Genomic DNA, 22,592 nt, shown 5'->3' on the forward strand with positions numbered 1-22,592 from the left:
GCTTGAGAGCGGCAGGTTATTTCCATCAGGGTTAAAAAAACCCGGACATCCTGGGCCCCATGGGGCAAGATTCCCCAGCTGTCAAAAGAAGGCTTTGGTTCTGCCAACTGGGATGTGATGCTTTGCCTGTGTTCCGCTGCAAATGCCTAATTTCAAACAATTACTGTTGAGGGCTCAGGGTCATGCTCGTTGTGGGATCAAGTGAGGCAATTTTGGCTGGGGCAATGACAGAGCAGTCCAGGGAGCTGATAAAAGAGCAGGCTGTGTGAAAAAGGCACTGAGTAGAATCTAAGCAGTTTCCCAACTTGCTGCTCAGATTCTGCATTTATAGATTTTATTAATTTTCATTTCACATACCTAAGAAAGTCATGTGTGACCAGGGTGGGAGAGAAGTGTAATCCACTGTAACTGGAAAGCCACTCATTATATTTTGGATATAGGATGTAAAGGGATAGTGAAATGGGTGAAATTGTGCCGTATAGTGTACCTCAGTGGTGGAGCACCAACTAGACCTGCAGAAGACCCCAGGTTAAATATGCACCCCTGACTTAGCATCTCTAGGTAGGGCTAGGAAAACTCACTCTCTGAAACCCTGAAGAGCTGCTGCCATCAGTGTACTGACCTAGATGGACTAGTGGTCTGACTCTAATTCAGTATAAGACAGCTTCCTATATTCCTTGATAAATGTGCCTTTTTCAAAGAAAATCCCCCCTTCCATTGGTATCAAAATTTCCCTCAGGCTGAAGAATACCAGCAAGCCTTGGGTTTTATATAAGCAGAATCTGTTTGTTTAATAAATGTATACCCCACTTCCAACAAAACATTTGAGCCACCTCACAGCTCTAAAAAATAAGCATAAAAGAATCAATAAGCAGGTGCAACACTAATTTTGCCCGTTTTAAGGTAACTTTTCATGTGTTCCAGAATGATGACTATGGAGTTCAGGCTCCATACATATGTGGCCCAGTGAGTGTCAGTCTGAAAGAGGTGCATATGCACAGGGCTCCCTCCACAGGGACACAACGCATGGTCAAATAGGGCTTCAGATTGATGCCAGTTGTGTGAGCGGCAGGCACACATCAGTGCTTAGGAAGCAAGGCACACATCAGTGCTTAGGAAGCAGGGCTAGTCAGCCATATTCTCAGAAGCCCTTTCATGTATTTAGTACCCATGACACCAAACACCTGAACAGTGTTTTAATTGGTTGTGTTAATAGGGTTCTAAATAATGGCAGTGTTCTTTAATAGCATAGTAGACATTTGATGGGGTTCCTGCAGCATAGTAAATTTTTCCATAGACCAAAGGAAGACAGGGAAAGGGAGAGCCTAGGTTGTACTTAAGGCAGGGAAGGGGAACCCATAGTCCTCCAGGACCTCCACATATTGCTAGACCACAACTTCCCATCATCCCTAGCTGTTGGCCATGCTTGCTGGGGCTGATGGGAGTTGTAGTCCAATGACATCTGGAAACCACAGGTTCCCCACTCCTGACTTAAGAAGACAATTAAATCACTGTGCCTTAGTACAACACCAGTGTGTTGTCAAGGATACATTTTTCATTCAAATGAGGCAATTGCGAGGCCAAACAGCCCTGGGCAGTGATCCATGTGAACTGGCTGGATACATTCCAGTGGTCCCTACTGACTAAATACAGTCCTTATTTTCTGTCTCCTGTACCTAGTAAATTGCCATCTCTGTTTTTTCTTTGGGAGAGATATTTCAAAATATTTATTAGTATGTGCATATGTGTCTAAGGCCATACTACCTTGAACATGCCTGATCTCATCTGCTCTCGGAAGCTAAGCAGGGTCAGGCCTAGTTAGCACTTAGATGGGAGGCCACCTGGGAATACCGGATGCCATAGGCTTAGAAGAAGGCAATGGTAAACCACTTCTGAATACCTCTTACCATGAAAACCCTATGAATACATCCAAAAGATTCATGGGGTCACCATAAGTCATAATCGACTTGAAGACAAACAACAAAAAATGTGCATATGTGGCTCTCAGATCTCTGGCGAATGGGTGTGTGACTCTAGTGCACAAGCTTATAAAAGTATTATACAGCCATGAGAGTGGCTCTATACTATAGTCAGCATGGATTTTTTGCATTCCGCAATGTTAAATCGAAAATACCCCTCATTCCATTCTGATGCTTCCCATAAGCTCATTTCAAAACAAAACCTTACAAAACTTACAGTGCTGAACTCAGAAACGCTTGCTAAACAACCCTCTAAATTTTCATGGCGATACACAGAACAGTCAGAGAGAATAGAGAGTTCAAAGTGTAAAAAATGGAAATGAACTGCCTTCAAGTCGATTACAACTTATGGCAACTCCATGAATAGGGTTTTCATAGTAAGCGGTATTCAGAGGGGGTTTACCATTGCCTTCCTCTGAGGCTGAGAGGCAGTGACTGGCCCAAGGTCACTCAGTGAGCTTCATGGCTATGTGGGGAATCAAACCTGGTCTCCCAGGTCATAGTCCAACACCTTAACCACTACAGCAAAAGAGAGAGAAAAAACAGACCCCTTTGGACTTTTTTCTGTCAGAGTTCTCATAATCTGTTGAAATTCATTAAAAATCAGTCATGTTCGCAGAGGACCTGTAATCCTATTATTAACCTTGCCCCATGCTCTGACATTCATCTTCTGCAGTTTAAAGGTTTAAAAAATGCCTGGCTGATTTTTAATTAATTAAAGAAATTTAGCATTGAACTGAATGATGTCAGGCATGCTCTGTGAGAACCAACTGTCAGTGTTCTAAAATCCAGACTCACAGCTGCTTTGCTTGCCTAATCAGGGGGCCACACCCACACCTGACCTTTATTTCACTTTAGACAGTCATGGCTTCCCCCAGAGAATCCTGGGAAGTGTAGTTTGTGAAGGGTGCTGAGAGGGGGCTCCTATTCCCCTGACAGAGCTCCAGTAGCCAGAGTGGTTTAACAGTCAGTCACTCTGATTGAAGGTCTGTGAGGGGAACAGGGCATCTCCTAGCAACTCTCAGCACCCTTCACTAACTACACTTCCCAAGATTCTTTGCAAGAAGCCATGACTGTGTAAAGTGACATAAAAGTCTGGTGTGGATGTGGCCAGGGACAGCTTTGGTTTAAATTTGGGTGGGAGGCTACATGTGCCTGCTGTAGAATAAAAAGGTAGGGGAAACCCTGAAAAAGAATGATACTGTTCACAATGTTTTCCTTTTCTGCTCTGTGACCACCCATCCAATCTCCTGCCCTCCTCTTCCTGCCTTCATTCTCCCCTCCCCCAGGTCAGTTTCACCTATCCTAAGGATGATTGCACAGGAGTAAATCCCACTGAACTCAAAAAGCAAATGATCAAACCTGCCCTCCCATCCTCCTCCCTCCTATCCCCTCCCTCCTGCCCCTTCCCTCCCCTTTCCTTCACCTCTCTCTTCCCTTCCCCATCCCCTTCCAATCCCCTACTTCCCCCTCCTCCCCCTCCCCTCCACCCTCCCCCTCCCCCATGGTCAGTTTTACCTATCCTAGGGCTATCCCCCTCCCCCTCTTTCTCCTCCCCGTTCCTCCTTCCCTTTACTCTCCTCCTCTCCCATGGTCAGTTTTATCTATTTATCTTTTGCCACCCTGGGCTCCTGCTGGGAGGAAGGGTGGGATATAATTCAAAAAATAAATAAATAATCTATACTAGTCATGATTGCACTGAGGTAAATCCCACTGAACTCAATAAGCATGCAAATACTCAGACCTGCTTTTCCCCTCCTCCCCGTCCTCTCCCTTCCTCTTCCCTTCTTCCTCTCCTCCCCTCTTCCTTCTTCCTCCTCCCCTGCCCACTCCAGGCCTCCCTCCCCATGGTCAGTTTCACCTATCCTAAGCATGATTGCAGGGGAGTAAATCCCAGTGAACTCAATAAGCATGCAAATGATAAATCCATTCTCAGCAAACTTGCACAGGATCCCATTTCTTGCCTCCCGGATTAAAAAGCAGAGAAATTCACTAATAGGCAAAAAAAAAACCTTGTGGTTTAAGAATGTACATATAGCCCACAGATATTTCCATCAAACTTTAAAAAACAGGGAAATTGGGCAGCTATAGTGAGTGCACCAGGGGAGCAGGAGACTTGACCTCCTCTCTGAGATATTGTACTGCCCCATAAATTTGTCAGAATGCAAAGACAATTTGGGTTGGTCTTTCACTTCCTGTGTAGCTTGGAAGAATTTGGTAACGTGCCTGTGAGCATATGGTGAGTGGTGGCAACACCTGCAATCAGCCCAAAGAAACAAGACATGTGCTGTGTTGTGCTGATCTTGTTTTAGCAGGGAGGAAGCAACAATATTATCACAGTTGATATAGTTCAGATAGTCATTTTCAATATATTTGATTTACTTTGCTATTTTAGTGAAGTTTCCTAAATGCGGACTAGATGGAAATACTGTCAGATGGATTCACAACTGGTTGGAAAACCATACTCAAAGAGTGGTCGTCGGTGGCTCTGCTTCGGACTGGAAGGAGGTTTCGAGTGGAGTGCCACAGGGTTCTGTCCTGGGGCCGATACTCTTCAACATTTTTATCAATGACTTAGATGACGGGGTGGAGGGAAGCCTTATGAAGTTTGCGGATGATACGAAACTGGGAGGGATAGCTAACACAATGGAAGACAGGAATAAAACCCAAAGGGACCTGGATAAACTAGAAAATTGGGCTGAAATTAATAAAATGACATTCAATAAAGACAAATGCAGGATTCTGCATTTAGGCCACAAAAACAAAATGCATGGGTACAGGATGGGAAATACCCGGCTTAGCAGTAGTGTGTGTGAGAAGGACCTTGGAATTGTAGTGGATCGCAAGTTGAACATGACCCAGCAGTGTGATGCTGCGGCAAAAAAGGCAAACGCGGTTTTGGGATGCATAAACAGAGCTATAGTTTCCAGGTCGAGGGAAGTAATAGTCCCACTATATTCTGCATTAGTCAGGCCTCATCAGGAATACTGCGTTCAGTTCTGGGCGCCTCATTTTAAGAAAGATATAGACAAGTTAGAGCGGGTTCAGAAGAGGGCGACAAGGATGATAGCCGGTATGGAGAACAAGTCTTATGAGGAAAGGTTGAAGGAATTTGGCATGTTCAGTCTGGTGAAGAGAAGGCTGAGGGGTGACATGATTGCACTCTTTAAGTACCTGAAGGGCTGTCACATAGAGGAGGGTACAAATTTGTTCTCTGCTGCCCCAGAGGGTAGGACTAGGTCTAATGGTTTTAAGTTGCAGGAGCGTAGATTCAGATTGGACATTAGAAGGAACTTCTTGACAGTAAGGGCAGTTCGGCAATGGAACCGACTGCCTAGGGAGGTGGTGGGATCCCCTTCGCTGGATGTCTTCAAGCAGAGGCTGGACAGCTATCTGCGGGAGATGCTCTAGCTGTGGATTTCCTGCTGTGAGCAGGGGGTTGGACTCGATGGCCTACAAGGCCCCTTCCAACTCTGTGATTCTATGATTCTATAGTAAATCATTTTATTTTGCTTCTATTTCTGTGAATATGTGAAGTGCAGCAACACTTTGCAACACTAAAAAAAAGCTCCAAAAACTTGTGGAATAATGGCACTGACTATTCTGCATAATAGTCTCCAAAGGACATGAAGAGTGTCTCAGTATGCACAAGATAAAACGGTGGGAGGTGAGATATATTCTAGAAAAATTCTAGGTGTGCTCTATGTTTTTAATTAACCATGCCCACCTTTCCTTATGTGGAGTGGTTTAAGCACAGCAGGCTGAAAACATGCATCTTGGGCAGGCCAAGTTTGTTTTTTCCAACAGCTAGAGTCACTGCTTAAGTACCAACATATTGTAATCAGTCTCATTTTACATCAAACTGCAGTTTCAGATTCTACTGTTAATGTGCCCAAAACAGAAATAGATCACAACCTCCAGTTTTAAATACAAAAGGCTGTCTTCACCATCATATGACATTGACCAATAAAAAAGCTTTGAAATTAATAAAAATTAATTTGACACAGATTTCTAGGATGAATAATGAGAGAAATATATTTTGCTAGGTTAGATTCTCAGTAGAAACAGTAGTATTTTTTATTTTATTTATTTGTTGAGTTTCTATACCGCCCGACTAGCATAGCTCTCTGGGCGGTGTACAACAGAGAAATATAAATATACACAATAAAATCCAATAAATCAGTGCAAGGGACATGTATATAAAAATCCACAAATCTAAGATCAATTACAACATATTTAAAACTAAAAAACTAAAATGCCTGAGAAAAGAGGAAGGTTTTAACTTGGCGCCGAAAAGATAACAACGTCGGCGCCAAGTGCAACTCATCGGGAAGACTATTCCACAGTTCGGGGGCCACCACTGAGAAGGCCCTAGTTCTTGTTATCGTCCTCCGAGCTTCCCTATGAGTCGGAATTCGGAGGAGGGCCTTCGATGTTGAACGTAGTGTACGGGCAGGTTCATATCAGGAGAGGCGTTCCAGCAGGTATTGCGGCCCTGCACTGTATAAGGCTGTATAGGTTAAAACCAGCACTTTAAATCTGGCCCGAAAGCATATTGGTAGCCAGTGCAAGCAGGCCAGAACAGGTGTTATATGTTCAGACCGCTTGGTCCTCGTTATCAGTCTGGCTGCCGCATTCTGCAGTAACACAGAAAAGCAAAGTAAGAACACCAACAAACATACAAAAATGTAATTCTCCATCTTTGGAGATGGCAGATGTTGCCAACACTCACCATATGCTCAGAGGCACGTTACCAAATTCTTCCAAACTACACAGGAAGTGGATTGAACTATGAAAGACCAACCCAAATTGTGACCAATTTGTAGGGCATGATCCAGAGCTTGGAAAAGTTACTTTTTTGAACTACAACTCCCATCAGCCCAATCCAGTGGCCATGCTGGCTGGGGCTGATGGGAGTTGTAGTTCAAAAAAGTAACTTTTCCAAGCTTTGGTTCCAATATCTCAGAGGCCAGGTCTCTTGCTCCCCTGGTGCATTCACTACAGCTGCCCAATTTTCCCCCTTTTTAAAGTTTGATAGATATATCTGTTGGCTATAGGTACATTCTTAAACTGCAAGGTTTTTTGTCTATTAGTGAATACACTTTAATACAAAATGCTAGGGCACTGTTGCCTCTACCTTTTCACTCCAAGTAAAGGGAATAGTAACAGTTGATAGTTATCTCAAAATCATAAGATGAAAGGCACTGCCCAACAGAGGAACGAAGAGCACCCTTTTGATCATGATAGTTTTGATAACACAAACTGTACCTGTACAAAAATTATTACTTAGAGCTTCCTAGTGTTTCTTAAGCTTCCTTGAGTTGAGAGATTCTCCACTACATGGCCTACAGCCTCCCAAAAGAAGAACAAAAAGTCAACATTTCCTGTAAGCCTCTGGAATTCAGCTACACCATTTTTCTTACATGCAGGAAATGTAGCAAAACATTGGTAGCTTAATTTTTCCTCACTCCTTCCACTAGATGGAGCCAGAGCATTTCTTACTGCTCTGTTGAACAGTTTTTCTTTATGAAAAGACCTTTCAAATGTATTCATCTGTTTTTGATGATGTTTGTTCTTTTCTTGCCTAGTTACTTGTTATATTATTTTGGTTTTTAATATGTTGTAAGTCACTTGGAGACCACTGGGTAGCAAGTAATCAATAAATGGAATAAATAAATAAATATTTGTTGTACAGAATCCATTTCCCCCCTGAAATGTATCGTGTTTTTGTTGGAAGGCTATTCATTTTCCAAGCATTCAAACCATAGCATTTTAGTGTGGGGGAAAATTATATTTCTTTCCAGTGAAGCATGTCTATTGCAGTGGTGACCAGTGCATAGAATGAGGTACATGAGAGTCTTCCACATCTGTTGGAAAGTGTCTGAGACATCACTAGAGATAATCAACACAGCACTTGCACACAATTGCTGCAATGTTTTTTGATTAGTGAAAGTTGTGCAGGAATATCTAGTTGTTAAAATTCCAAAAAGAGTTAGGAACTCTGGGAGGAAAGGCGAGATATAAATGTAATAAATCAATAAACTCATGGATTGTGATTGTTGTGAGCATCACTCCTTCAGGTTGCTTTCCCCCCCCCTCCCTCTGGTCACTGCTCCCCAACAGAAAGAGAGAAAATGAAGGGGAGGGGAGAGAAAAGGTCTTTGATTTTCCAAAACGTCTGGGTAAAAGTTGGATCCAACAGAATTAAAACAGATACTCTTGAATTTGCACGATTTTAGCAGAGTCCCCTAAAGCCATCATCAAATTAAAGCTTGTATTCGTAGATCACACACTAAAAATTACAAATCTAGTGTTTACAAGGACCACAGAAACATTGATGCAAGGCACACATCTTCATGAATCTTCATGATTTTGGCATAGAATGACAAGACCACCAATAACTCACACAACACATCTCTGGACCTATGATTTGTTGGTCAGGTGACCTATGATTTGATGGTGTTTTTGTGGGGAATCTTAGTAAAAAAAAAATTGTGAGGATCATATGGATCCATGCGTCAGATCCATGTTTTTGTGTCATGGCAATACTGGAAAGTACCAGATCCGTTACTTTTACAGTTCTGTCAATGGAGACAGATGTGTGATTCAATGGCTGGGAGGAATCTCTTTTAAAAGAAGCAATTTCAGGAAGATCTGTTTTACTGGATTCATCTCTCTGGCATTTCATGAGAGAGACAACGATCTCTCTCTGGCATTTCATTCTTTCACTTCCCAAATCTTGTGACACCACACTTTCTCCCTCTCTGCCTTGCCCAGTTGCTCTGTTTTCCTAACCAGTTTTATAGATCTCTTTCATTCCTATGAGCAATGGGCTCAGTTTCTGCACTAATCGGGGTTGCCATTGGATTATTATTTCTGATATAAATGTTAATATACATCCCAATTCCAAAGAAAGGGGGTCCAAAAGAATGCAGTAATTATCAAGCTATTGCCTTAATATGCCATGCAACTAAAGTAATGCTCAAGATTCTACAACAAAGGCTCTTACCATATATGGAGTGAGAAATACCAGATGTCCAAGCTGGATTTAGAAAGGGAAGAGGTACCAGAGATTATATTGCAAACATACATTGCATAATGGAACTCACCAAGGAATTTCAGAAGAAAATCACCCTGTGCCTTATAGATTACAGCAAAGCCTTTGGTTGTGTAGATCATGAAAAACCCTGGAATGCTTTAAAAGAAATGGGGGTGCCACAGCATCTGATTGTATTGATGCACAACCTGTACTCTGGACAAGAAGCTACTATAAGGACAGAATATGGAGAAGCTGATTGGTTCCCAATTGGAAAGGGTGTGAGACGGCTGCATTTTATCACACCATTTAGTTAATCTATACGCAGAACAGATCATACGGTAAGCGGAATTGGACCAAGATGAAGGAGGTGTGAAAACTGGAGAGAGAAATATCAATAATTTAAGATATGCAGATGATACCATACTACTAGCAGAAACCAGTAATGATTTGAAATGAATGCTGATGAAAGTTAAAGAGGAAAGCACAAAAGCAGGACTACAGCTGAAAGTCAAGAAGACTAAAGTAATGACAGCAGAAGATTTATGTAACTTTAAAGTTGACAACGAGGACATTGATCTTGTCAAGGATTATCAGTACCTTGGCACAGTACATCACATGTGCCTTCGTCGATTACAACTTATGGTGACCTATGAATCAGTGAACTCCAAGAGTATCTGTCATGAACCACCCTGCTCAGATCTTGTAAGTTCAGGTCTGTGGCTTCCTTTATGGAATCAATCCACCTCTTCTTTGGCCTTCCTCTTTTTCTACTCTCTTCTGTTTTTCCCAGCATTATTGTCTTTTCTAGTGAATCAGGTCTTCTCATTATGTGTCCAAAGTATGATAGTCTCAGTTTCATCATTTTAACTTCTAGTGACAGTTCTGGTTTAATTTGTTCTAACACCTAATTATTGGCCTTTTTCGTAGTCTGTGCAAAGCTCTCCTCCAACACCACATTTCAAACAAGCTATTTTTTCTCTTATCCGTTATTTCACTGTCCAACTTTCACATCCATACATAGAAATTGGGAATACCATGGTCTGAATTATTCTGACTTTAGTGTTCAGTGATACATCTTTGCATTTGAGGACCTTTTCTAGTTCTCTCATAGCTGCCCTCCCCAGTCCTAACCTTCTTCTGATTTCTTGACTATTGTCTCAATTTTGGTTAATGACTGTGCCGAGGTATTTATTAAATCAAATCAAATCAATCATTATTTACAGTCAACTGACCACAAATATAGAACATAGTATTAATTATTATGAGATAAAAACTATATGATAGGAACTCAATTAGTTTAATTGCCATTAAGAATCTTAAAATCTTAAAAACATTTTAAAAATTTTTAAAAAAATCTTTAAAAACTATTCCAGTACAGATGCAGACTGGGATATATACTTAAAAAGCCTGTTGAAAGAGACTATTCTGTGTGGGGGGGGGAGGCATTTCTTCCTTAGTTTGTTTAAAAAGTTGAAAAATAATAATATACCTTATTTAACTTTTCTCATGCGAACTTATAGACTACCAGAACAGGGTGTGTGAGATTTGCTGGTAGAGCCATCAGAAGCAGTGTTAGGTGGCTGGCCCAGGGCCTCTCTGTAGAACAGACATTGTGTGCATGTACAGTTGATTCTAGCACTTATATAGTTCCTATGTGACATGCTGTCAAGCATTTCCTTATGAAATGTTTATAGATGTTAATTTATTTTTTAAAGTGAAACTTCTCTTAATTGCTTTCCTGGCATGGCAAAGGAAACCAGGGCAGTTAGTCCCAGGAAGCAGCTGCCTCATGAGAACTGAACTCACAGTTCAAGAGCTTACTAAAACAAGGAAGCCTTTCCACACATGCACACCTTGTATGCTGCAGGACTCGCCTTTGGTGTATCTACGGCTGTGTGTGAAAATTCATTCTCAACTGTGACACATGTTGACACCATACAGGTGTTCAGTTGCTCATCAGAGAAAAACAACCTTCATATAATCAGAATAATAGAGTTGAAAGGCACCTATAAGGCCATCGAGTCCAACCCCTGCTCAATGCAGGTATCCAAATTAAATTATACCTGCCAGGTGGCTGTCCAGCTGCCTCTTGAATGCCTCAGGTGTTGGAGAGCTCACCACCTCCCTAAGTAATTGGTTCCATTGTCGTACCGTTCTAAAAGTTAGGAAATTTTTCCTGATGTTCAGCCAAAATTTGGCTTCCTGTAAGTTGAACCCATTATTCCATGTCCTGCACTCTGGGATGACTGAGAATAGATCCTGGCCCTCCTCTATGTGACATCCTTTCAAGTACTTGAAGAGTGCTATCATATCTCCCCTCAGTCTTCTCCAGGCTAAACATGCCCAGTTCTTTCAATCTCTCCTCATAGGGCTTTGTTTCCAGTCCTCTGATCATCCTTGTTGCCCTCCTCTGAACCTGTTCCAGTTTGTCTGCATCCTTCTTAAAAGTGTGGTGTCCAGACCTGGTTGCAGTATTCAAGATGAGGCCTAACCAATGCTGAATAGCAGGGAACTAGTACTTCACATGATTTGGAAACTATACTTCTGTCAATGAAGCCTAAAATAGCATTTGCCTTTTTTGCAGCCACATCACACTGTTGGCTCATATTAAGCTTGTGATCTACAACAATTCCAAGATCCTTCTCACATGTAGTATTGCTGAGCCAAGTAACTCCCGTCTTATAACTGTGCCTTTGGTTTCTTTTTCCTAGGTGTAGAACTTTGCACTTATCCCTGTTAAATGTTATTTTGTTGTTTTCAGCGCAATGCTCTAGCCTATCAAGATCACTTTGAATTTTGTTTCTGTCCTCCAGGGTATTAGCTATCCCTCCCAATATTATATCATCTGCAAATTTGATAAGCATCCCTTGTACCTCAAGTCATTAATAAAAATGTTGAAGGCACTGGGCCCAGAACTGAGCCCTGCAGTATCCCACTCATTACCACCCCCCATTTGAGAAGGAACCATTGATAAGCACTCTTTGAATACAATTCTGTAGCCAACTGTGGATCCACCTGATAGTTGGTCCATCCAGTCCACATTTAGCTAGCTTGCTAATCAGAATAGCATGGGGCATTTTGTCAAAAGCTTTGCTGAAGTCAAGATATATTATGTCTACAGCATTCCCACAGTCTACCAGGGAGGTTACCAGATCAAAAAATGAGATAAGATTAGTCTGGCAGGATTTGTTCTTGATAAATCAATGTTGGCTTTTAGTATTCCCTGCATTGTTTTCAAGGTGCTTACAGATTGATCGCTTTATAATCTGCTCCAGGATTTTCCCAGGGATTGATGCCAGGCTCCTTTTTGCCCTCTTTGAAGATAGGGACATCATTAGACCTCTTCCAGTCATCTGGCACTTCATCCATCCGCAACGATTTTGTAAAGACAGTGGTTTCGAGAATTCTTCAGCCACTTCCTTCAATACTCTAGGATGCAGTTCATCAGGCCCTGCAGATTTGAAATCGTTCAAAGTGATTAGCTATTCCTTGACTGTATGTCTATCAGTCTCCAACTGCAATCCTGCCCCTTCAACTTCACATTTGCCAGGAGGGTTGTAGACCCTCTCTTGAGGGAGGACTGAACCAAAGTAGGAATTGAGCACTTCTGCCTTTCCTTTGTCATCTGTTATCATTTTGCTATCCTCATTGAGTAGTTGTGCCACCATCTCTTTTCTCTGTCTTTTGCTATGGATGTATCTGAAGAAAGCCTTTTTGTTGCTTTTAGCATGTCTCACTAAGCTCAGCTCATTCTCAGCTTTAGCCTTCCTGACACCATCCCTGCAATTCCATGCTACCTCTCTGTCCTCTTCCTTTGTGGTCTGGCCTTCCTACTACTTTCTGTATGTGTCCTTTTTTGTTTTCAGATCATCTCTAAGCTTTCTGTGAAGCCACATTGGCTGCTTCTGCTGTCATCAGGTAACAAACTTGGTAAATTTGGCTTGTGAAAGTAACATATGTGAAAGAATTTCAAGCAAACAGTTCCTCTGCAAGTTTGCAGTTCATTATGGTAGAATGGCTTGCACAATATACATTTACTTCCTAGTCACTGTTATTTAGTTTACATAACTATTTTGCATGTGGAAAATATGTATTTTAATTTGATTTGCTTTTTTGTAAATTTCACAAATCATAGTTCCTAATCAAAATGCATAAATTGGGGTTTATAGTTGTCATTACCTAAGAAAACTCCCCCGAAACCTCTTTTGTAGTGACTGATGCACCAACCCTTCTGCTCCCCCAATTTTTTTGTCTCTGCCGACCCAATGAAAATTGACTTGCTACACTCCTGCCCAGTAGTGTAGTGGCAAATTTAGAAGTGCAGGGTCCCTTCATAATAGTCACATCACACTCCCTCATACCCCTTACAGCCACATCCCCTTCTAAGATTATGCAACCTCCCAAGATTATTTTATTTATTGAGTATATATCCTGCCCTTACTCCCAAAGAAGCCCAGTGGGGCAATACAATAAAATTGCATTTTATTCAATAAAACTAAGCTTTCAGTCTCTACGATTGATATGTGAGTTGTTTGGACACCAGGAATGCCTGGGGTTCTAAAGAGCTGCTATTTCCCCCTCCTCTGCACAAGCTAGTGTCTTCCATCTCCTTGTAATCTCCATTTGAGATCAAGTAAACCTTATAAATTATTTTCTGCAGATTCTACTACACAGCAAGTGTGGGTGGATGTTTATAAATCCCATGATATACATATCTACTTAGAGAAGCAAGTCTATTTGTGTTTAATGGGGCTTACTCCCAGGTCAGTGAATACTTTTTCGTGGGGACGGGGCAGAGAAGAGTTCATGGTGAAAGGACCCCTTGTACACATCAATCTGGAAGTACACTGGAATACAGTTGGAACTTATGCACACATCTAAACACACAATAATCATGCCAAGTTGATTGAAGCCCGGAGGTGTACTAACTGGGATAGGGGTTAGAGGGGGAAAAGTCCCTTCCTTTATAAAAATGCTTTTTGTTGTTGTTAAAGGAAGCAAAGTTTGATGCCTGTGATACAAGCACTGAGGCTGCAATCCAGTACATGTCTACTCAGAAGTAAGCTCCATTGGGTTCAATGGGACTTACTCCCAGGTAAGTATGTATTGGATTGCAGCCATTTTACATCTCCTTATATATCTTCACAACAAGCCTGTGAGGCAGGTTGGTCCCAAGGGCATCAAATGAGCTTCATGGTTGAGTGGAGATTTCCAATCCTTTTCATTCAAAAATGAAAAAGTAGTTATTATGAAGTATTAATAAATATCCACAACAAATAAATCAATGCTTGATTTTTAACTATTTAAATCTTGAATGTATCCCAGCATGAGGATCTGAACAGAACTGCTATAAATCTTAAATCACTTTCGACCCCTCCATCTGAAATATAATGTCTGATTGTGCACTGAATGTAGCATTTCCAACCTAAGACCGGCAGGTGAAAGACCGGCAGTAACATAACTCCACCACCCCGACAGAAACATCCGGACACACATCCAGCTATATAGATCTCTATGTGTGCGTTCACACACACACACCCCTTCCCCAACTTATTTTCTTCTCTCTTTCCCTTCCTAACTCCTGGCTTTGGGCTGGAACACCCCCCGCTTTTTTTGGCTTTTTTTTTAAAGATGAGAGAGAAAGTCAGCAATACACTTTCCGTCTGCTCCAAAAGAGTAAGGTACCAATCCGAGAAGGTTTCTAGTTACCGCTTTAGAGTGGCACTCTCCCCCCAAATCAAATCAGTCACATGGGATTTCATTTGCATTGTCAGAGTTTTCTGATGACCTTCCTACAGTTGTTACTGAAATTCACACGTACCTGGTAGTAAGCCCCACTGAATGCAGTGGGACTTACTTCTGTAAGCATTCATAGGAATGAGCTGTAAGGCTGCCATGCAAGGCACATATACTTAGGAGTAAATCCCCACCGAACAAAAGCTCTCGCTCTCTCGCTCTCTCCTTGAACCCCCCCTTCAGAAATCGCCTCCCTGGGGCAAAGGAAAGGAACCACTCACTGGCAGACAACAGCATCTTCAGCATGCAGGGATCTATCAACTGCTCCATACTTCCCTTCACAACTTTTTAAAAAAGCAAGCCCCAGTCACTCTCCAGTCACTCATTGCAAGCTCAGTGTTTCCAGTACCCATCTCACCAGTGGGAGGAAAACAGTACCCCTGTTTCTCATCCCTTCAAAGCATCTCAGGAGGATCTGACTGCCCCACCTTTGTTTCATTTTATAAAAAAAAGAAAAGGAGGAAAGGAAAGGGAGGAAACCATCACCCTACCTTATAAAAAAGGAAAGGAAGGAAAAGATCACCCTACCTTTCACATGTAAGAGCAGCACTCAAATAACGAAGGAGCTGGAAAGACAGGCCCGCTTGTCATGAATAAATGTCATGGAAGATAATAATTAACTCAATTACTAAAGCAACTTGTTTCCACTGACAACCAGGTAAGCACATAAGCATCCTGGAAAACCTCCATATGTGTATAAAGTATTCTTGGGGAATTCAGGACAGACAACAGAAAGAACTGCTTCACACAGCACATAGTTAAACTATGGAATTCATTCCCACTAAAGTTAGTGATGACTACCAACTTGGATGGCTTTAAAAGAGGATTAGACAATACTTGGAGGATAAGGCTATCTAGGCTACCTAGCCTCCAGTCTTCCTCTGTATACCAGTTTCTGGGACTCACTAGTGCACTGCTTCCTTTGAATGTCTTATAAATAAATCAGTTGTCTAGACTGCAATTAAAGAGGATCCTATTATTTCAAAATAATTTTTCTTAGGACCCAGTTTACTTGTGATCTAGGCAACTAATGTTGAATTCACTAATAGGCAAAAAAAACTTGCGGTTTAAGAATGTACCTTTAGCCAAAAGATATTTCTATCAAACTTTAAAAAGCAGGAAAATTGGGCAGCTATAGTGAATGCACCAGGGGAGCAGGAGACCTGACCTCTCTAAGATATTGCACTGCCCTACAAATTTGTCAAAATGCAAACACAATTTGGGTTAGTCTTTCATAGTCCAATCCACTTCCTGTGTAGCTTGGAAGAATTTGATAACTGCCCAATTTTCCTGCTATTTAAAATTAGGAGGGAGGGGAAGGGAGGGTAGGTTTGATCAGTTGCATACTTTTTGAGTTCAATGGGATTTATTTCTGTGCAATCATGTTTGAAAATGGAAATGGACTGCCTTCAAGTCGATCTTGACTTATGGCGACCCTATGAATAGGGTTTTCATGGTAAATGTTATTCAGTGGTGGTTTTACCATTGCCTTCCTTTGAGGCTGAGAGGCAGTGACTGGCCCAAAGTCATCCAATGAGCTTCATGGCTGTGTGGGGATTCAACCCTGGTCTTCCATCTGGTCTCCCAGGTAATAGTGACCTGGGGGAGGGGCAGGGAGGTAAGGAGGAGGGGAAGGGGAGGAGATTGGATGGGTGGGCACAGGGCAGAGGGGAAAACCCTTTCCTTTCCAAAAGGAAAATATCGTGAATAGTATCACTGCTTTTCAGGGTTTCCCCCACCTTTTTATTCTACAGCAGGCACGTGTAGCCTCCCACCCAAATTTAAACCAAAGCTGTCCCTGGCCACATCCACCCCAGACCTTTATGTCATGGCTTCTCCAAAAGAATCCTGGGAAGTGTAGTTAGTGAAGGGTGCTGAGAGCTGCTAGGAGATGCCCTATTCCCTTCATAGAACTTTAATCAGAGTGGCTGACTGTTAAACCACTCTGGCCACTGGAGCTCTGTCAGGAGAATAGTACTCTTCTCTCAGCATCCTTCCCAAACTACACTTCCCAGGATTCTCTGAGGGAAGCCATGACTGTCTCATGTGAAATCAAAGTCTGGTGTGGGTGTGGCCCCCTGATTAGGCAAGCCCAGCACCTGTGAGTCTGTCTTTTAGTACACTGACAGTTGGTTCTTACTGAGCATGCCCGACATTATCATTCAGTTCAATGATAAATTTATTAAATTAATTAAAAATCAGCCAGGCATTTTTTTAACATTTAAACTGCAGAATATGAAAGTATGGGGCAAGGTCAGTAACAGGATTACAGGTCCTCTGTGAATATGCCTGATTTTTAATGAATTTCAACAGATTATGAGAACTCTCAGAGAAAAAAGTCCAAAAGGGGTCTGGGTTTTTTCCTCTCTCTTTAGATTTTGAACTTTCTATTTTCTTTGACTGTTTTGTGTATCGCCATGAAAATTGAAAGGGTTGTTAAGCAAGCGTTTCTGAGTTCAGGACTATAAGTTCTGTAAGGATTTGTTTTGAAATGAGCTTATGGGAAGCATCAGATTGGCGTGGGGGGTATTTTCAATTTAACATTGAGGAATATGAAAAATCCACACTGGCTATAGTATACAGCCACTCTCCTGGCTGTATAATATTATGAGGGAAAATGGAGTCTGTTCTTAATAAACTCTCTGAATCAAAAGCTCTAAAGTCCACACTTCCGACAGCATTTTGACTTTTCCTGGAAACTTTTGGGGCAAGTTCAACTCCATTAAACTAAATGCTCTAATAAAAATAGTTCATCCCTACTGCTTGGAGTTCATAGTTCTAAATGTGAGCCAAAAACTGTTGTTTCACACTACACAAATTGCAGTGATGCATTAAGTGTTTGACTTTGTACTAACGTTATTAACTTAATTGCAGATGCATTATCTCATTTAGTTAGGGTAAGCAGCTTTTATATAAACAAGCGTGTTAACAGACCCAGGCAGAATTGAGCCAATGGCATCCCTTCTTAACAAAACTGAGCTCTACATTAACCAGCTCTAGGGGTTGGGTTGGGTTTTGTAGCTGGTATAAAAGAACTCCTATTCGGGGTTCTTAACCCTTCCCTTTTATGTTATCTTTCTGACGAACCAACTCACACAATACACATAATGCTCTCTGGTTTTAGTGCATCAACATAATCCTCCAATTTGCTACAGCAATTATGCACTTTTTAATAAAAAGCACCAAATTTACACCATATGTGGACCAATACATAACGACCATTTTCAGATATGGGGACATGTGTGTGAATGCACAGCGAACTGAAGTAATATTTCTTATTGAGCATGGCATGACTCATGTATGGCATAAAATTATATGAATGCAGTTCATAAATTCAATAACACACAAGCATAGCTTTCAACAACCATACTATTGTAAATATAAGAAATGCACAGAAATTTGGTATGTCTGTTACTTCCAGATACATTTGACATGTCTGTCACTCACATACATAGTTCAACTTTCCACAATAATTGGACAATTTTTCATAAAAGTATCAAATGTACACAGTATGTAGACTACTACATAATAATCATTTTGAGATACTGAGGCATCCAATATTGTATGGATGCATATATGCCATATGTCTCTGGGCAACTACAAAATGTATTACACCTAGATATGTTGTGGGACCACAGTATAGTAGATTCTCTGAAAGGTACAGCCAGAGCAAAGTGAGGAAAGGGGATGCAAAAGTATATTGTAGAGGCTGCACTTGTACCAGGAAACTGGAAGGACTTTCTTCATCAGACAATGATGGAGGACATACCTAATTTTCATGTTTGAAGAAATCACTGAGATTCTCATTCTGTGTCTGGAAGTTAATATACAGTATTCTCCAAGATGCACAAAAAACTGTGTTGGGCCATATGAGAAAAAAAACCCTAAATTCACAGTCAGGCAAAATCGACGGGATGGGCAAGGATTTCAACAAAATCGAAATTGGCATTGGACTCCCTGATAATTGGCAGGTCCACTATCTTTGTGGACTATTCCAGAAAACTTCAGCTGCCTTTCCTAACACCAGATTTTTGCCACATTGAATAAATTTAAACCAATGAGCCTGCTTTGCTTGTTGAAACTGACTAAGAGAAGGGAGGGATAATGTGTCTGAAACTGATCAGCCTGTCCTTGCTTGCTAATTCCCTCCCTCTAGGTGTGGTGTGTATGTGGGTGTGTGCACACATGTGTGTGAGCTGCATTTGGCAGAGAGGGGGCACAGATGGCCAATGGCAGCAGCAAGTGACTGCATTGCAAGCAGCAAAAGCACTCACCCTGGGCAGCATATGGACCAGCTGGGATCAGCAATGAAGGAAGGGGAAGGGGAAGGAGAAGCAGGTTGATTAGCTGGGTGGGTGGCGGGAGGATGGAGGGATGGACAGGTACAAGCAGAGGAGTTTGATGGTTGGATGGATGGACCAATGGGCAGATAGGATATTGGGGGATGGGGGGCACTGAAAGTTAATTTCTTCCTTTCCAAAAGGAAAACAGGTATTTTCTGCTTGCTAATGTGAAAACTGACCAGCCTCAGTCATGGAGGAGGATGAGAAGGTGAAACTGCTTTCCTGTTAAAATATCAATATTTCCTTTCAAAATAGCAATAGTAATAATGATATTTTTGGGAGAGAGAAAAATTGGGCTGCAAAAGCAACAGCAAACAAAGAACAAACTCGATCCTGTCTGTTAGGTCAACTGAATGCTTTTGAAGTGGCACTGGCCAATGGATTTGACTCCTAATTAGTACCAACCAAAATGTGATCAAAAAAGTGAGGATGAATTCTCCAGAAGCGTGTGGATAGTGTCATTACAGAGAACATAAGAAAATAATATAAGAAGAACCTGTTGGATTAGGTTAATGGTCCCTCCTTCTTGGTCTAACGGCTCTGGCTCAGTGAGGGGGGTAAGCGTGGGAAATTCCTGAGTAGTGTCTGTAACTTTGTCTGCTGGAGTTTCAAGGCCTCTGCGGTCGCTGGGCAACACTATCTCTGAGAGTTCTCCCTCCCCCTCTTCACCCAGCTCTGAGAAAGTGATCTCCTGCTCATCCTCTGAAGTGCTAGGGTCCCAATCCTGCATCCTGACACCATCCCCCCTCTCATGCTGTGCCTCCCCACCTGTCGGTTTTGGACGATGGGGAAACTGTTTATGGAATTCTTCCACTAAATCTGGGGCATGCACATCCCTTTCATTTTCCCAAGATCTGTCAGCTGGCCCATAACCCTTCCAGTGAATTAAGTACTGTAATTGATTATGCCTCCTTCTGGAATCCAGAATCTGTTCCACTTCGAACTCCGGCTGTCCCCCTACTAGAATGGGTGCTCCCGGAACTTCCAGTGGCCGTAACTCGCTGGCAGGGGCTGCTTTCGTTAACTAAGAGCGATGAAACACGGGAGGGATTTTGAAGGTAGCAGGCAATTTCAGTCTATAGGCCACGGGATTGATTTGTGCCTCCACTTTGAAAGGCCCCAGTTTCCTGTCTTGCAGCTTCCTACACTTGCCTGGCATCTGAAGGAAGCGGGTGGACAACCACACCTGATCCCCTGGCTGGAGGGAGGCCCCCTCTCTTCGATGTTGATCAGCAATTCGTTTGTACTCTAGTTTTGCTTCGTTTAATTGCTGTTTAAGCACCTGCTGCACGGCCTGTAATTCCTGCAGAAATTCTCCTGCGGCAGGCACCAGCACATTTAATGTACTACTAGGGAATGCCTTGGGATGGAACCCATAGTTAGCAAAGAAGGGTGTCTGTCCAGTGCTAGTATGCAAGGAGTTATTATAGGCAAACTCTGCAAAATGCAAATAGGAAACCCAGTCATTTTGTTGATATGAAACATAACAGCGTAAATACCTTTCCAAGACCGCGTTCAGCCTTTCCGTCTGCCCGTCCGTCTGAGGATGATGAGCAGAAGAAAGTTTTAACTCCGTCTGCAACTGCTTCCAAACCGTTCTCCAAAACTTAGCTGTGAACTGGGTTCCTCGATCTGAGACTAAACTGTTTGGCAGCCCATGTAAACGGTAAATTTCCTTTATGAACAACTTGGCTGTTTCTTTAGCTTCTAAGGCCCCTGGGCAAGGGAGGAAATGCGCCATTTTTGTGAGGGAATCCACTATGACTAGGATGGCCGTCATTCCTTGGGACCTCGGCAAATCAGTTATAAAATCCATGGATAAATCTTTCCAGGGTTCATTCGGAGTAGGGAGGGGCTCCAACAATCCGGTAGGCCTTCCCGTCTCTGTTTTTGCTCGCATACAGACAGCACAGGATTTTACGTAGTTCTCAATGTCTCTGCGCATTTGAGGCCACCAAAAGTCCTTGGCTACATTCTGTATGGTCTTAAAGATGCCAAAGTGTGACGGAGTCATGACATTGATGCAGGATTCTAAGTCTTAGCTCACCCTTCGACACATATCTGGTGGTGTTACGCCACAACAGCCCATCTTTCCAATGGAAGTTTACTTCTGGTCCCTGGCTCTGTTCCATCTCCTGAATGTACTGTTGCGCGCATGGGTCCTCCTTTTGTGCCTTTCTGAGCTCCTCTTCCCAAGAAGGTTGACATGATCCCAACACCAGTTTCTCTGGCGGAACCACGTACTGGGGTTGGTTGTCAATCTCACCTCCTTTGTATTGTGGCTGTCTGGACAGGGCATCTGCTCTCTGATTTTTTTCATGGGCATGGTAAGTAATCTTGAAGTTAAACCTGGTAAAAAACTGTGACCAACGTATAGATAGATAGATAGATAGTTTATTCGACCATCTGGTCAGAAACAGAGTAAAATAGTTAACAGTTGTACATTATCAAGAATTTTGTACAATCCGAAACTGGGATTTTAAAATACAATTCATTAAAAAAAAAACAGTGTAGAATACATTATGTTTCATAATAATATTCATTTTAATAGAGTCCTATTCTCATCTAGAACTTTTTTAAATATTGGATCTAAGTTTTTGAGCAGCAACACTAAATTTTGCAACTTGAGTTGTTATTTTGGGAGATGTGTCATCTAAAAGAAATTCTAACCAAAAGTGTTCAGATTTGTGTTGAAAAGTGGACAAAAGAGGAGTAATCAATTGGTGTCTTAAAGAATTGTAAAAAGGACAATAAAAAAGTACATGTATATTGTTTTCAACTACTTCCTCTCCACAAGGGCAGACTCGATTTTTATATGGAGTTTTGGCAAACCTACCCTCCATAAGAGCCGAAGGTAGAACATCCAGCCTGATCCGGGAAAAGGCTTTACGATATTCCGGGATTTCCAAGTTTAGTAGATATGGCATTGGGGTGCAAAATTTAGGGTTATGTCTTTGATTTTTAATTAGTAGTAGATGCTGTTGGTAGTCAATGTCTTTTAAACGTTGGCATATATTGGTTATAGCTGTTTGGAACCCCATGGCAAGAATAAGTTGAGGTGAAAAGCCTATCGTTTTAAGTTTATCTACTACAAGATCCACCCATGGGGATTTGAAATTATCACTTAGAATATCTGGGGAAAAGCCGATAGGATTAAAAATAAGTTTTAGCCAAGCGCTAATTCTTGAAAACCATATTTTGGTTTCAATTAGTTGGACTCCAGCTTCCAATCTAAGGATGATATTTGACACGCATGTTGGAATTGCCAATATGGATCTCAGAAAGGTGGTCTGAACCGTTTCAAACTCTTTAAAATTAAGATTCTTATTTACCTGGGAGCCAAAGGTTAGTTGTGCTATTATTTTAGCATTAAAGATGTTAATGGCCGGTAAAAAGGATTGTCCACCAACAGAGAAGTAGAAGGCCAACAGTGCT

General features: G+C 41.8%; 1 pseudogene; it reads left to right on the plus strand.

The window, feature by feature from the left end:
• Positions 1–1,747: 1,747 nt before the first annotated feature.
• Positions 1,748–1,866, plus strand: LOC133388146 (5S ribosomal RNA; annotated as a pseudogene).
• Positions 1,867–22,592: the final 20,726 nt, after the last annotated feature.

The sequence above is a fragment of the Rhineura floridana genome, chromosome 6, assembly GCF_030035675.1.
Source record: "Rhineura floridana isolate rRhiFlo1 chromosome 6, rRhiFlo1.hap2, whole genome shotgun sequence".
Classification (NCBI taxonomy): Eukaryota; Metazoa; Chordata; class Lepidosauria; order Squamata; family Rhineuridae; genus Rhineura; species Rhineura floridana.